The sequence below is a fragment of the Malaclemys terrapin genome, chromosome 1 (assembly GCF_027887155.1).
Source record: "Malaclemys terrapin pileata isolate rMalTer1 chromosome 1, rMalTer1.hap1, whole genome shotgun sequence".
NCBI lineage: Eukaryota > Metazoa > Chordata > Testudines > Emydidae > Malaclemys > Malaclemys terrapin.
The window spans coordinates 27110496-27123099 of NC_071505.1; positions in this window are offsets into that span (position 1 = coordinate 27110496).

Below are 12604 nucleotides of genomic sequence, written 5' to 3' on the forward strand. Positions count from 1 at the left end.
GAGCTCTAGTAAGCACACATTTTGCTTTGATACTGCACTGTGAGAGATTGAGCTCTCATTTACTTTGCTATATGGTAGAGAAGGGATAAGGGATAGAAATTAACAACAGAACCTATGCAGCTATGCCCAGTGGAAAAGTTGGTTAATGTACACTGGGATGACCTGGGAATCCTCCATAGTGATCTCTAGGAAAAACTTTCCTGTAGGTATTCTGCAATCCTCTGCCAAAGGTTCCTTGGCAGAGCTGCCTTGTTTCTCTCCCCACTGTAGGGAACTTTGCGGTGCCAAACAGCAATTATTTCTGCAGGGACCAGAGCAGCACACAGGCAAGCAGCATAGAGACCTGGTCATGCAGGAGATGCACCCTTGCATCCTGGGTTACCCTCAGGAGTGAGATATTGGGTTTGATTACCCCAGCCTGTGCAAAAGGGTGCCAATATTCAGAATACTCTCCCTAGGCAAACCATTCAGACCATTTGTCCTTTCTTGCCCATTCCCCCTTCCCAACTCCCCCCCCCCCCGAGCTCACCATATTCCAGATTCTCACTGTCTGTGAGCTAGCAAAGAGACAATGAAAAAGAGGTGCATGTAACTTTTGTGATTCACTGCTGTAAGCGAACTCACAATACTGTTTCTGTTCATTGTTTCTTTGGCTTCTGCAGATGTGCCCTTGAGGACCCACTCCTCCACACTGGCAGAGCACCTCTGTCAGATAAGGTGGTGAACCAGGAGGGGTAAGAAGTCTATATTTCACAAAATGCTGCAGTCAACAGATGCAGCATATAGCAAAACAAGACCATGGAGAGAGACAATCAACGAAAGACTCAGGCTGGATAGCCTGGAAAGGACACAGGGACAGGAGTGGATGATAAAGATACTGGAGGGCCAGAGAGAGCTGCTCAAATCCCTCATTACGCTGCAGTCTGAGCACATCCATACCTGAGTGCCCCTGCAATCAATACAGAACTCCATTCTATGCCCTCCCCAAACTCCCCCACCACATTCCTCGCATGTTCCTGGTCCCTTGGAGTACACCATCCACTCCACTCCTAGGGACTGATTTCACAATGAAAGCTGGAGTTACATGCAGCTGTGAGAGCCATAACTGAGCCATAACTGTTTCTCATTACTATGATCCCTGTTTGACAAAATGTTTATGTTTTGTCCTGTTATTAAAATTTAATCTTTGAAATAAAATGAGTCTTTATTTGTGTCATACACACATTAGTTGGTGCTAACATTCAAATACAGTGGCTATAGGCAGGAATATTTGCTCAATACAATTAACGCTCAGGAAGCAAGCACTACAGGGGTCATTCAAGGCAGCAAGTAAACATTGCCTGGCCGAATGCATCACATACATGCACATTACTGGAAATCATTGTCAAAATGCTCCTTCAAAGCCTCCCTAATTCAAATAGTCCCTCTCTAATTGCCCTGGTATCTGGATGCTCAAAATCAGAGGCCAGCCTATCTATCACAGCACTACGTACCTTGGGAAACTTTTCCCCCTTTGCTTTGCAAATGTTACACAGAGCACAGCAGGTTGCAATGACTATCAGAATATTTTTCTCATTGAGGTCTATCCTGCCAAAAGGGCAGTGCCAGCAACCTTTTAATCGGCCAAAGGCTCATGCAACAGTCATTCAGCACCTGTTGTTGAAGCACTCTTTGGTGCTATCTAGGCTCCCGGTGTAAGGCTTCATGAGCCACAAGAGCAGGGGTAGACGGGGTCTCCCAGGATCACTATGGGCATTTCCACATCCCCCTTTTTAATCTTCTGGTCTGGAAAGAAAGTTCCAGTGTGCAGCTTTCTATACAGTCCAGTGTTCCTAAAGATATGCACATCATGCACCTTCCCTGACCACCCCACATGGATGTCAGTGAAATGGCCCTGGTGATCCACCAGTGCTTGCAAGACCATGTAGAAGTAGCCCTTCCGGTTGATATACTCCATCGTAAGATGGTCTGGGGCCAAAATTGGGATATGCATTCCATCTATCACCCAGCCTCTAAGCCATCGAGTATTTCCTGCATATTACCGAGAGTCACAGTCCTTCGTAGCAGGAGATGATTAATGGTCCTGCACACTTGCATCACCGCAGCCCCCATGGTAGACTTTCCAACTCCAAACTGATTCGCAATTGACCGGTAGCAGTCTGGAGTTGCCAACTTCCACACAGCGATCACCACTTGCTTTTCCACGGTGAGGGCAGTTCTCATTCTGGTGTCCTGGCACTGCAATGCTGGGGCGAACTCTGCACACAGGTCCAGGAAGGTGGATTTGCATATCCGAAAATTCTGCAGCCTCTGCTCGTCATCCCATTCATGCATCATGATGCGATCCCACCATTTAGTACTTGTTTCCCAGTCCAAGTACTGATGGTCCACCATGTGCAGCTGTTCTGTGAATGCCAGCAGCAATTTTGAATTATTTCTTTCTCTGGCAGACAGCAGGGCAGACATCACCAATTGACTTTCTGATTTGCAGCCCTACACAAATACTGCAGGACCAGCAGTGTTGAGTTCATAACACTCATCACCAGACTGGTCAACAGTTCAGGATCCATGCTGTCAGATTGTGGGCACACAGTTAACAAGGGCTGTTGAAAAATGGCATAAAATAAATCATAGACTATCAGGGTTGAAAGGGACCTCAGGAGGTCATCTAGTCCAACCCCCTGCTCAAAGCAAGACAAATCCCCAGACAGATTTTTGCCCCAGATCCCTAAATGGCCCCTCAAGGATTGAGCTCACAACCCTGGGTTTAGCAGGCTAATGCTCAAACAACTGAGCTATCCCTCCCCATCCCTGAAGTTGGAAGCACATGGAATGATTGGATGGAAAGAACTGCATCATGGGATGGTGACCACTCCCCCATGATGCACCACAATCCGTTCCCAGAGCTCAAGGCGCTGGTGAGACCTCATTTGGAGTACTGTGTGCAGTTCTGGTCTCCCATGTTTAAAAAAGATGAACTCAAACTGGAACGGGTGCAGAGAAGGGCCACTAGGATGATCAGAGGAATGGAAACCCTGTCGTATGAAAAGAGACTAGAGGAGCTTGGGTTGTTTAGTCTGACAAAGCGAAGGCTGAGGGGGGATATGATTGCTATCTTTAAATATATTAGAGGGATTAATACAAGGGAGGGAGAAGAATTATTCCAGTTTAGTACTAATGTGGACACAAGAACGAATGGATATAAACTGGCCGTGGGGAAGTTCAGGCTTGAAATTAGACGAAGGTTTCTGACCGTCAGAGGGGTGAAATATTGGAACGGCCTTCCGAGGGAAACGGTGGGGGCGACGGACCTGTCTGGTTTTAAGATTAAGTTAGATAAGTTTATGGAGGGAATGGTTTAATGGTAAAGCATAGTAGTCAAGGAAAACCAAGCAATGGTAGGTAAATAGTATAATGGCTGACAGGGGTCAGGCTGGAGACTGTTGCCTATATGCTCGGGGTCTTACTGATCGCCATATTTGGGGTCAGGAAGGAATTTTCCTCCAGGGCAGATTGGCTGAGCCTCTGGAGGTTTTTCGCCTTCCTCCGCAGCATGGGGCAGGGATCTCTAGCAGGAGGGTCTCCGCTGATTGAAGTCACTTAAAACAGGATTGGGGACTCCAACAGCAGAGTCTAGGGAAGGGGTAGGGACGGTTTTATGGCCTGCAGCATGCAGGGGGTCAGACCAGATGATCATAATGGTCCCTTCTGACCTTAAAGTCTATGAGTCTATGAGGCAGCAGAGCGTGGCAAGTTGCATAGTGGGATAGCTACCCACAATGCAACACTCTCGCTGTCAATGAAAGAGCACTGACTGTGGACACGCTCTACCAACACAAGGGGCGTTGTGTGGATGTGTACAACCGATGTAATTAAAGCGGCTTATGATCATTGACATAACTTAAGTCGACTTAACTCTGTAGTGTAGACATGGGCTTAGTCTGCAATTTTGCCAACAAATCAGTTCAAGTGGGTCCTTGGACTCCAATTTTCTAAACTGATCCTGAGATTCAATCTGTATTTGCAAATCTGTGGGAAGTATATGGACTATTAATCTGATTACAGGATTTTGACATTTTTGTGATTCTTAATTACTTTTCCCCTCCGAGAGTGGTGGGGAATTCTATTGCATCTTTAAGGCATACCATGCAAACCTATTGATCCAATTTGTATTATAGGGCCAAATATTGCAAACACTACATATGAATGATTTTACTCATGTAAGTAGTCTTTGACTTCCCGTATGTATATGTTTAGCAAGATTAGGTCCTTAGTTCCCAATTCTCTTACACCAGTTTTACAACATAGTAACTTCAGTGGAGGTACTGCAGATTTAAGATGAAGTAAAATTTTCTAGAATTTAACCTATTAAGACCAGATTCTGATTGGCCCTTATAAGGGTGCATATTTGGGGGAAGGTGCAAAGAGTCTCTGCCTCACACACAATATCAACACATATAATGTCAAAATACACATACAGTTTTTCTATAAGCAACTGAAACACACATGCCTGGTCCTCAGTACATAAAGGCTTTATTCAGAATCTGTCATATCATATTATGAAACCTGTCTGGGCAAAAATGCCCCTAGATACTACCACATTGGCTACAAGGAACTACAAGAGCACACGCAAAAGAATCAGGGAAGTGGAAGAAACTCCAGAGTACGGCTCAAAGAAGAAATGTAATAAAATGCATAAAAAACAGCAGTGGATCAAAATATCCAAAGACTTTCTGTATGCTTCTGTGCACTATACATTGCCAACTACAAACTCATGTACTAAGGCTACAAGTATTTTCCAAGCATGCAATCAGAAATCAGAAAGAATGAATCTTCACCCCCACTAAGGAAGATAAGAACATATCTGAAAATGAAGTACCTCACTACAACATAATTCAGTCATGGTTTCAACAGCATTGCCACCACAAATGGAAAGAAAGTACTAGGTGTGTATAAAAAGTCTTAGTCAAGGTAGTCTCAGTGGGAAAGCAAGATGGGATTCCCTAATTATCTTTAGTTCAAAAAAGGAGAGAAGCAAAATTGACTATTGCATAACAAACTTAGGCCCGAGTGATATAAGTGAGTTAATAGTCAAACAAAAGTCATACTTATCAGAGAGCAGCCAACTAGTCCTATCTAAACAAGTCATACCAGACAATATATCACACTACACAACCTCTATAGATTACCCAAGATATATATTTTGGGGACAAGATTCAAAAGAAAGATATGAGAGCACCCAGAAAACCCCAATAATTAAAAACCCAGTTAACGTTTCTGAACAAAGTGTATAGCCAAAATAGCAACCAACATTAAACATTGCCACAAGGTATACAAAGAATCCTAGGGCAGCAAAGTAATTCCTAACCACACAACTGGGGAGAGGTGTTGGGGTGGGGGACAGAGGAGAAGACTTCAAGTGTAAAGGAAAGAAAAGGGAAGAAAAACAGTTTGATACAAGCTGCCACAAACTAAGAAAAAAGAAAGGGAACTTTCCAACTTTAACACATGGCACTAATCTATATGCTGCTTACCATGTCACACTGCAGAGTTACAATCCATGCTCTAGCAGAAACAAAAATCAGACCATATGAAGGAAAAATTAGCATAAATTGAAGATGCAATATATACTGATTCCATCTTACAAACCTGGAAAGAAACAAACCACAGCCACCCAGAAAGGAGAAGTTTGGCCAGAAAGTTTCCAAGGTCTGGGCAAAGGAATTCAATCCCCCATCCTCATCAAATGCACTCAGCATTATTAAAAAGAGAGATACTATTACACTTGAAGGTCCCACTAGAAACCACTAAACCTCCTGGACATGTTTATCACAAAACAGGAACTTAAAGAACAACCATCAGAAGCTTAAAATCAGGAAATCACTTAGACCTGATAATAGCAAATAAGATGCTGAAACAGAGTATTGATCACATTCAGTAAGCACTTCTGAAGTTATTTAACCTAATCCTCCAGTCTGGACATTTCCTTAAGATATCATCAGATCGACTAATTACCGCAACGCACAAAAGCAGAGATGCCCTCAGCCCCAACAATTGCAGACACATCTGCTTTAGCAGTAACAATAAAGCTGTTCTCAGTAACATTCTCAATAAGAGAATAATTCAATATCTGACTAACATCATAATACATAGAAGTAAGATTTGGTTGAGAAATGAACAACCAATCAAATCTTTACACTGCAGATGCTCATTAATATATATGTATTAAAAAGGAATACCTTTGTCTGCTTTATAGATATTTTAAAAGCTTTTGATTGAATCTGGCACCCATTACTGAAACTTAAATTGCTACAGAATAGAACTGGTGAAACATTTATAACAATTAAATCCACATATCAACCCATCAAATGTGGAAGAAAATGGCCTTGTAAATAAGACACTGGGCTAAGACTCAGATGATGTGGGTCTGGTTCTTAGTTCTGCCACAGAACTATATGACTTCCTATATGACCTTGGACAAGTCACTTAGACCTGGATCGACAAAGGGACTTGTGTGTTTCACTGCCTAAATTTTAGGTGCCTAGAAAAATCACTGGAACACTGGGATCCCAAAGCCTGAGTTAGGCACCTGTGCTCCCTATACAATGAATGGGGAGAGATAGGCATCTTAGAATGGGATCCACAAAAACCAGCATGCTAGGCAGGGAGTCACCTGAGCTAGCCAGTGGGAGATGCCAATAACAGGGGTGTTGCCTAAACCGCTCCCCTCTTATAGAGTTAGGTACGTATGTCTTGGCCACAGGGAGGTGCCCATCTCTGCCTGTGATCCACAGCTGGGAACCCCTTTCCTGAAATTAAAAGATTCAAGCACCTAAGGCATTCTTGCAAGTCACCTGAGAAGTGGTTAGTGCCTCCCTTATCACTTTTAGCCCTCACCAAGAATTTAGAAGACCCAGGTTTAATTCCACCCTCTACCTGATGGGAAAAAAGGATTTGAACAGGAGTCAGCTACAGTTCAGAAAGTTGCCCTAATCACTGGGCTATGGGATCTCTCCTGTTGAAGCTGTTTCACTTTGGATAAATATTTTTAAAAAAATCACTGGGTCAGAGAGAAAGAACCACACTGTACCCAAATTGTCTGCAGTGTAGTTGAGCCATGTTGGTCCCAGGATATTAAAGAGACAAAGTGTGTGAGGTAATAACTTTTATTGGACCAACTTCTGTTGGTGAAAGAGACAAGCTTTCGAGCTTACACAGAAACCCGAAGAAGAGTTCTGTGTAAGCTCAAAACCCTGTCTTTTTCACCAACAGTAGAAGATATTACCTCACCCACCTTGTCTTTCTATACCCAAGTGGTCAAGGCAACCACTTGGAAGGTTGGATACCTAGGGTCCAATTCCCCTGCTCCGATGACCCCCCCTCCGGATTTTGAACAGGACCCTATCCGGGAGGCATGAGCATACCTAGCAGATTGGACCCCACAGCCAAAACAGGTGTTCCACCCACAATCTTCCCCTGGTTTGAAGATCCTACTGGGGCTTAGGTGTGAGATAGGCATCCGGACACCTCAAATGAGACAGCAGTGCACATGCCTAGGGATGGAACTGTAGGCACCTAGGGGACTTTTTACAGCAAAAATTTAGGTGCCAAGTGAGTTTAATAGCCTGCAAGATTTGGCAGCAGCCAAGTGGAGATTTTGTGGACCACAGTGGTGCTTACAACTGGGACTAGGTACAGTACTCCAGTCCATTTGTGGATCTGGGCCTTAATCTCTCAGCTCCCCCTGTAAAAATATGCATAACTATACTTCCTTTCCCCACCCTTTGTCTTGTCTCTTTAGATTACCAGCTCTTCAGGGCAGGGACTGTCCCTCACTATGGGTATGTCTACACTGCAATTAAGCACCTGCAGCTGGCTTGTGTCAGATGACTTGGGCTCATAGGGCTCAGGCTGCCAGGCTATAAAACAGCAGTGTAAACATCTAGGCTCAGGCTGGAGCCTGGACTCTGGGATCCTGCCCCCTTGTGCGCCTGTAATCTACTCTTCAGTTTTACAGCCCTGCAGCCGGAGCCCTGCAAGCCTGAGTCAGCTGACACGGGCCAGCCAGGGGTGTTTAATTTTAGTGTAGACATACACTATATATTTTTACAAAGCGTAGCACGAGTCCCTGTTCTTGGTTGTAGCTCCTCACTGATACAGTAATACAAAACAATCATAATGTAGGATAAAAATTAACTACATGCAGACAAAGTCCTTCAAGTACGAAAAAGTAAAATACAGAGGTATCTTTAACCCTATCCTTTTGAACATATTGGCCTTTTAATTCTATTAGAGCTATCACCAAACCTAGGATCTCCACTACGCAGCTGAGAGATAAGATTATATCCTGCTGACCTAGTCAATACACCTACTAGAAATATAGTGCAATACTTGGGCTTTACATGGCAACCATAAAAAATAAAAATCCTGAAACTTCAGAAAAGGCTTGAAAACAACCAAAACAAACTGAAGCCCCAATTCTGCACTTCAGTCTTCTACTTCAATGGAGATTCATCTGCACGGATCATCTTGCAGGATCCAGACTTAAAATACAACAGATATAGAAAATACACATATTTATAATATATTACACATAGTGTAATATACCTTATATAAATGCACTAGGGGGGCTCCAAATTGGCTATAAAATATTACAAGAAACAGCTATGTGAGTCTCCAATGTCATAAAGAAACTCATGCAATCTTTTAGTAACAGAATCACTATGGTTTAGTAGTTTACGAAGAGATTTGTTAGTACTGTATTTCTAGTTTCTTACTTAAGGATGCGTTTGCCATAAGAGGAACTTAGTCCTGCTTGGGTAGGATGGATTACTTTTAGAGGCCTGTCTGGTTGTCTGCTGCCTGTGAAACCCAATTTAATTTAACTGTGAATTTATTATAGGGAAAGCACTGGCAAGCAAACTAGCTCTCAATCAGGAAAGGATAGGAACCTCAATCCCATACCAAATTTTTGGGAAACATAAAATTAGAATTTTTTTTACTTGCTTGCACTCTCTTTAAAGTCTATATTTATGCTCTTGCGAGTTTACTTAAAATTCTATATGTCCTTGCTGGGAACATAAAAATTCTATTTAAGTTTAAAGCTCCATCTTGGGAAAAGATTTCAGGGGTGAGAAGCTGCAAAACCCACCACAAAACCCTGCAACACTCTGATAAAACTATTGCTCAGACTATTTTACAGCATACCCTTTCTCCAAAGTGGTAGTTAAATCTGTGGCTCATCCACACGGAATGAGATAAAACCTCAGTAAAACATCTACAGTTTTGTAAACAAATACAACACAGAAATTTCAGCAACAACTCAGCACCTCCAGAACAATACCCACTTATTTGACCCAGCTTTCCTACAGTAAAATCATACCGTCACCGCCCACCAGCCAGCAGTCTAGTCCCTTCTGACTGGAAGGAAGAATGAGAAATATATCTGTGTATTTGTCATCATTCCAGGAGGTGCTCAGATACTTGGTGATGGGCTACCATGGAAGAACCTAGATAGATGAATTTAACAGACACTTGCTGTAGAGGAGAACTAGATGAATGCCCTCCCCTAAACAATATACAGAAAACAAAACTAAACTTCTGGTGCCATCTCAAGCAAAGCAGCCAACACTCTCTGGATTGCAAAATGCTGGAAGATCAAAAAGTAAATCCAAATGAAAATATAATTCAGCCCTACATAGCATCATTCTCTGGTCTCAACAATACTGAACTACCAACACGTGATCCAAACAGCCTCCCCCAAATCAAAATGATGCTCAAGACCCAAGACCAATATCTAAAACACCAATATATGAATCAGTGGGAAGACAAATTAAAAAAAAAACCCAAAACAAGCTAAACTGCCACTGATCCCTGCACAGAACAATCACACTAGCAGGCTATGTCACTACAGTAAAAAGTGAAAAGCAAAAGTACGTCACCAAATACAGAATTAGTGACCATACACTAGAAATGGATATGAGTTAATGCACATTTCATACAAAAGAAGAGCAATTGTGGAACCAGTGTGCAAGAAGAAAGATTGAGAAAGAGAGACACTTTCTATTACAGTATCCAAAGCCATGTTCTGGACAAATTGTATGTACCTCTGTTAGTTACCTGAGGGTCTTTTTTACATTGTGCAACAAATGTATAGCTTGTCATGCCAAGATCAGTCTAACTGAAGGAAATACCACAAATTGTATGCAAACCTACACCTACCCTCATCAGCGTAGGGAACTTAGTTGATAGCGAAAACATATCTACATCATTTATAAACCGACACAAATATACAAAACCCCCCAAACAGTTAGGCCTCGTCTATGCTACACAAATTTAATTTGACAAGTTTCAGAGTAACAGCCGTGTTAGTCTGTATCCGCAAAAAGAAGAACAGGAGTACTTGTGGCACCTTAGAGACTAACAAATTTATTAGCATATTAATAAAGTCCCAAAAGTCCCAAAAGTCCACCAATCCCAAAGTCTCTTGGGTCCAGCAACCCAAGAATCACAAATTTAATTTGCATAATCACAATCTCACAGATGGTAAAATACTTTGCATCCACACCGCAAAATGCCTCACACTGTCTAAAAATAGTAGAAGAACTAGTTACCTTTCAGCAAGTTAAGAAATCAGTTCAAATTTAACTGGTGCAGTTTGAACTGTGCAAGTGTGGACAGAGTTAATTCACAATCTAGTTCTAACAGTCCTCAAGGACTGTCCCAGCACTGCTAAGATTTTATCACTTGTCTGGGAGCAGGGACAAGGTGACTATCAAGAGACACACTACCACTCTGCTCCTCTTGCAGTTTTTTCAGCAGGCAAGCCTTGTAGCCTAGTGTTCACTGGCTGAGGCTGCCCTCTGTGCCCCCGATCATCCCTCCATCCCTCCCCTAAAAATGTCCCTTCACCCCATCTCCACCAGTGCCTTTAGCTCTGGCCATCTTCAGCAGTGAGCTACAGTTGATCTGTCAGCTGCAAGTGCTCATCTGACAAATCACCAGAGTTTAATCAAATCAGGGCTTGCAGCCAGCAAACTTCTTCAGTTCACCATCTGAGAGGCCTGGTTTGATAAACACAGGTGGTTCATCAGGCTGGGACTGTCAGGAAGGCTTGGGAAGAGGGCCAGAGCCTAAGGAATACATTAATCACAGAAAATGCACATGCAGATATTTGACAATGTGGCTTTGCAGGGGGATGGGAGGCACGGCTCAAACTACTACCTGCATGTGTACAATTCTGTTTTCCTGTGTTGTGAATTGTGGGATTGGTAGCCAAAAGGCACTGCAGCTGAACCATTTTAGGAAAGCATATAGTGTGGATGTGGGGCTGCGGTGCAAGCCTTCTTAAGCAGGTTCAGCACAGCTAGTGTGGATGCACTGAATCATTTGTATTTTACCCAGTTAAACCCAATATGGTGGCTATTTGTATCTAAATCATTTTTTTAGTATTGAACGGTGAATTTAAAAAAAAATTAAGATCTAGAAGCAGACTTGTAGCAAGCCAATCAAGACACTGGAGACTGAAACCAGCATCCTTCTGAAAAAGATCATAGACCTTAAGGTCAGAAGGGACCATTATGATCGTCTAGTCTGACCTCCTGCACAATGCAGGCCACAGAATCTCACTCACCCACTCCTGTATCAAACCCCTAACCTATGTCTAAGCTATTGAAATCCTCAAATCGTGGTTTATAGACTTCAAGGTGCAGAGAATCCACCAGCAAGTGACCCGTGCCCACACTGCAGAGGAAGGCAAAACCCTCCCAGGGCCTCTGCCAATCTGCCCTGGAGGAAAATTCCTTCCCGACCCCAAATATGGAGATCAGCTAAACCCTGATCATGTGGGCAAGACTCACCACCCAGGAAAGAATTCTTTGTAGTAACTCAGATCCCACCCCATCTAACATCCCATCACAGGCCATTGGGCATATTTACTAGTCAAAGACCAATTAATTGCCAAAATTAGGCTATCCCATCATGCCATCCTCTCCATAAATTTATCAAGCTTAGTCTTGAAGCCAGATATGTCTTTTGCCCCCACTGCTCCCCTTGGAAGGCTCTTCCAGAACTTCACTCCTCTAATGGTTAGAAACCTTCATCTAATTTCAAGTCTAAACTTCCTGATGGCCAGTTTATATCCATTTGTTCTTGTGTCCACATTGGTACTGAGCTTAAATAATTCCTCTCCCTCCCTGGTATTTATTCCTCTGATATATTTATAGAGAGCAATCATATCTCCTCTCAGCCTTCTTTTGGTTAGGCTAAACAAGCCAAGCTCTTTGAGTCTCCTTTCATAAGACAGGTTTTCCATTCCTCGGATCACCTGAGTAGCCCTTCTCTGTACCTGTTCCAGTTTGAATTCATCCTTCTTAAACATGGGGGACCAGAACTGCACACAGTATTCCAGATGAGGTCGCACCAGTGCCTTGTATAACGGTACTAACACCTCCCTATCTCTACTGGAAATACCTCACCTGATGCATCCCAAGACCGCATTAGCTTTTTTCATGGGCCATATCACATTGGCAGCTCATAATCATCCTGTGATCAACCAATACTCCGAGGTCCTTCTCCTCCTCTGTTACTTCCAACTGATGACGCA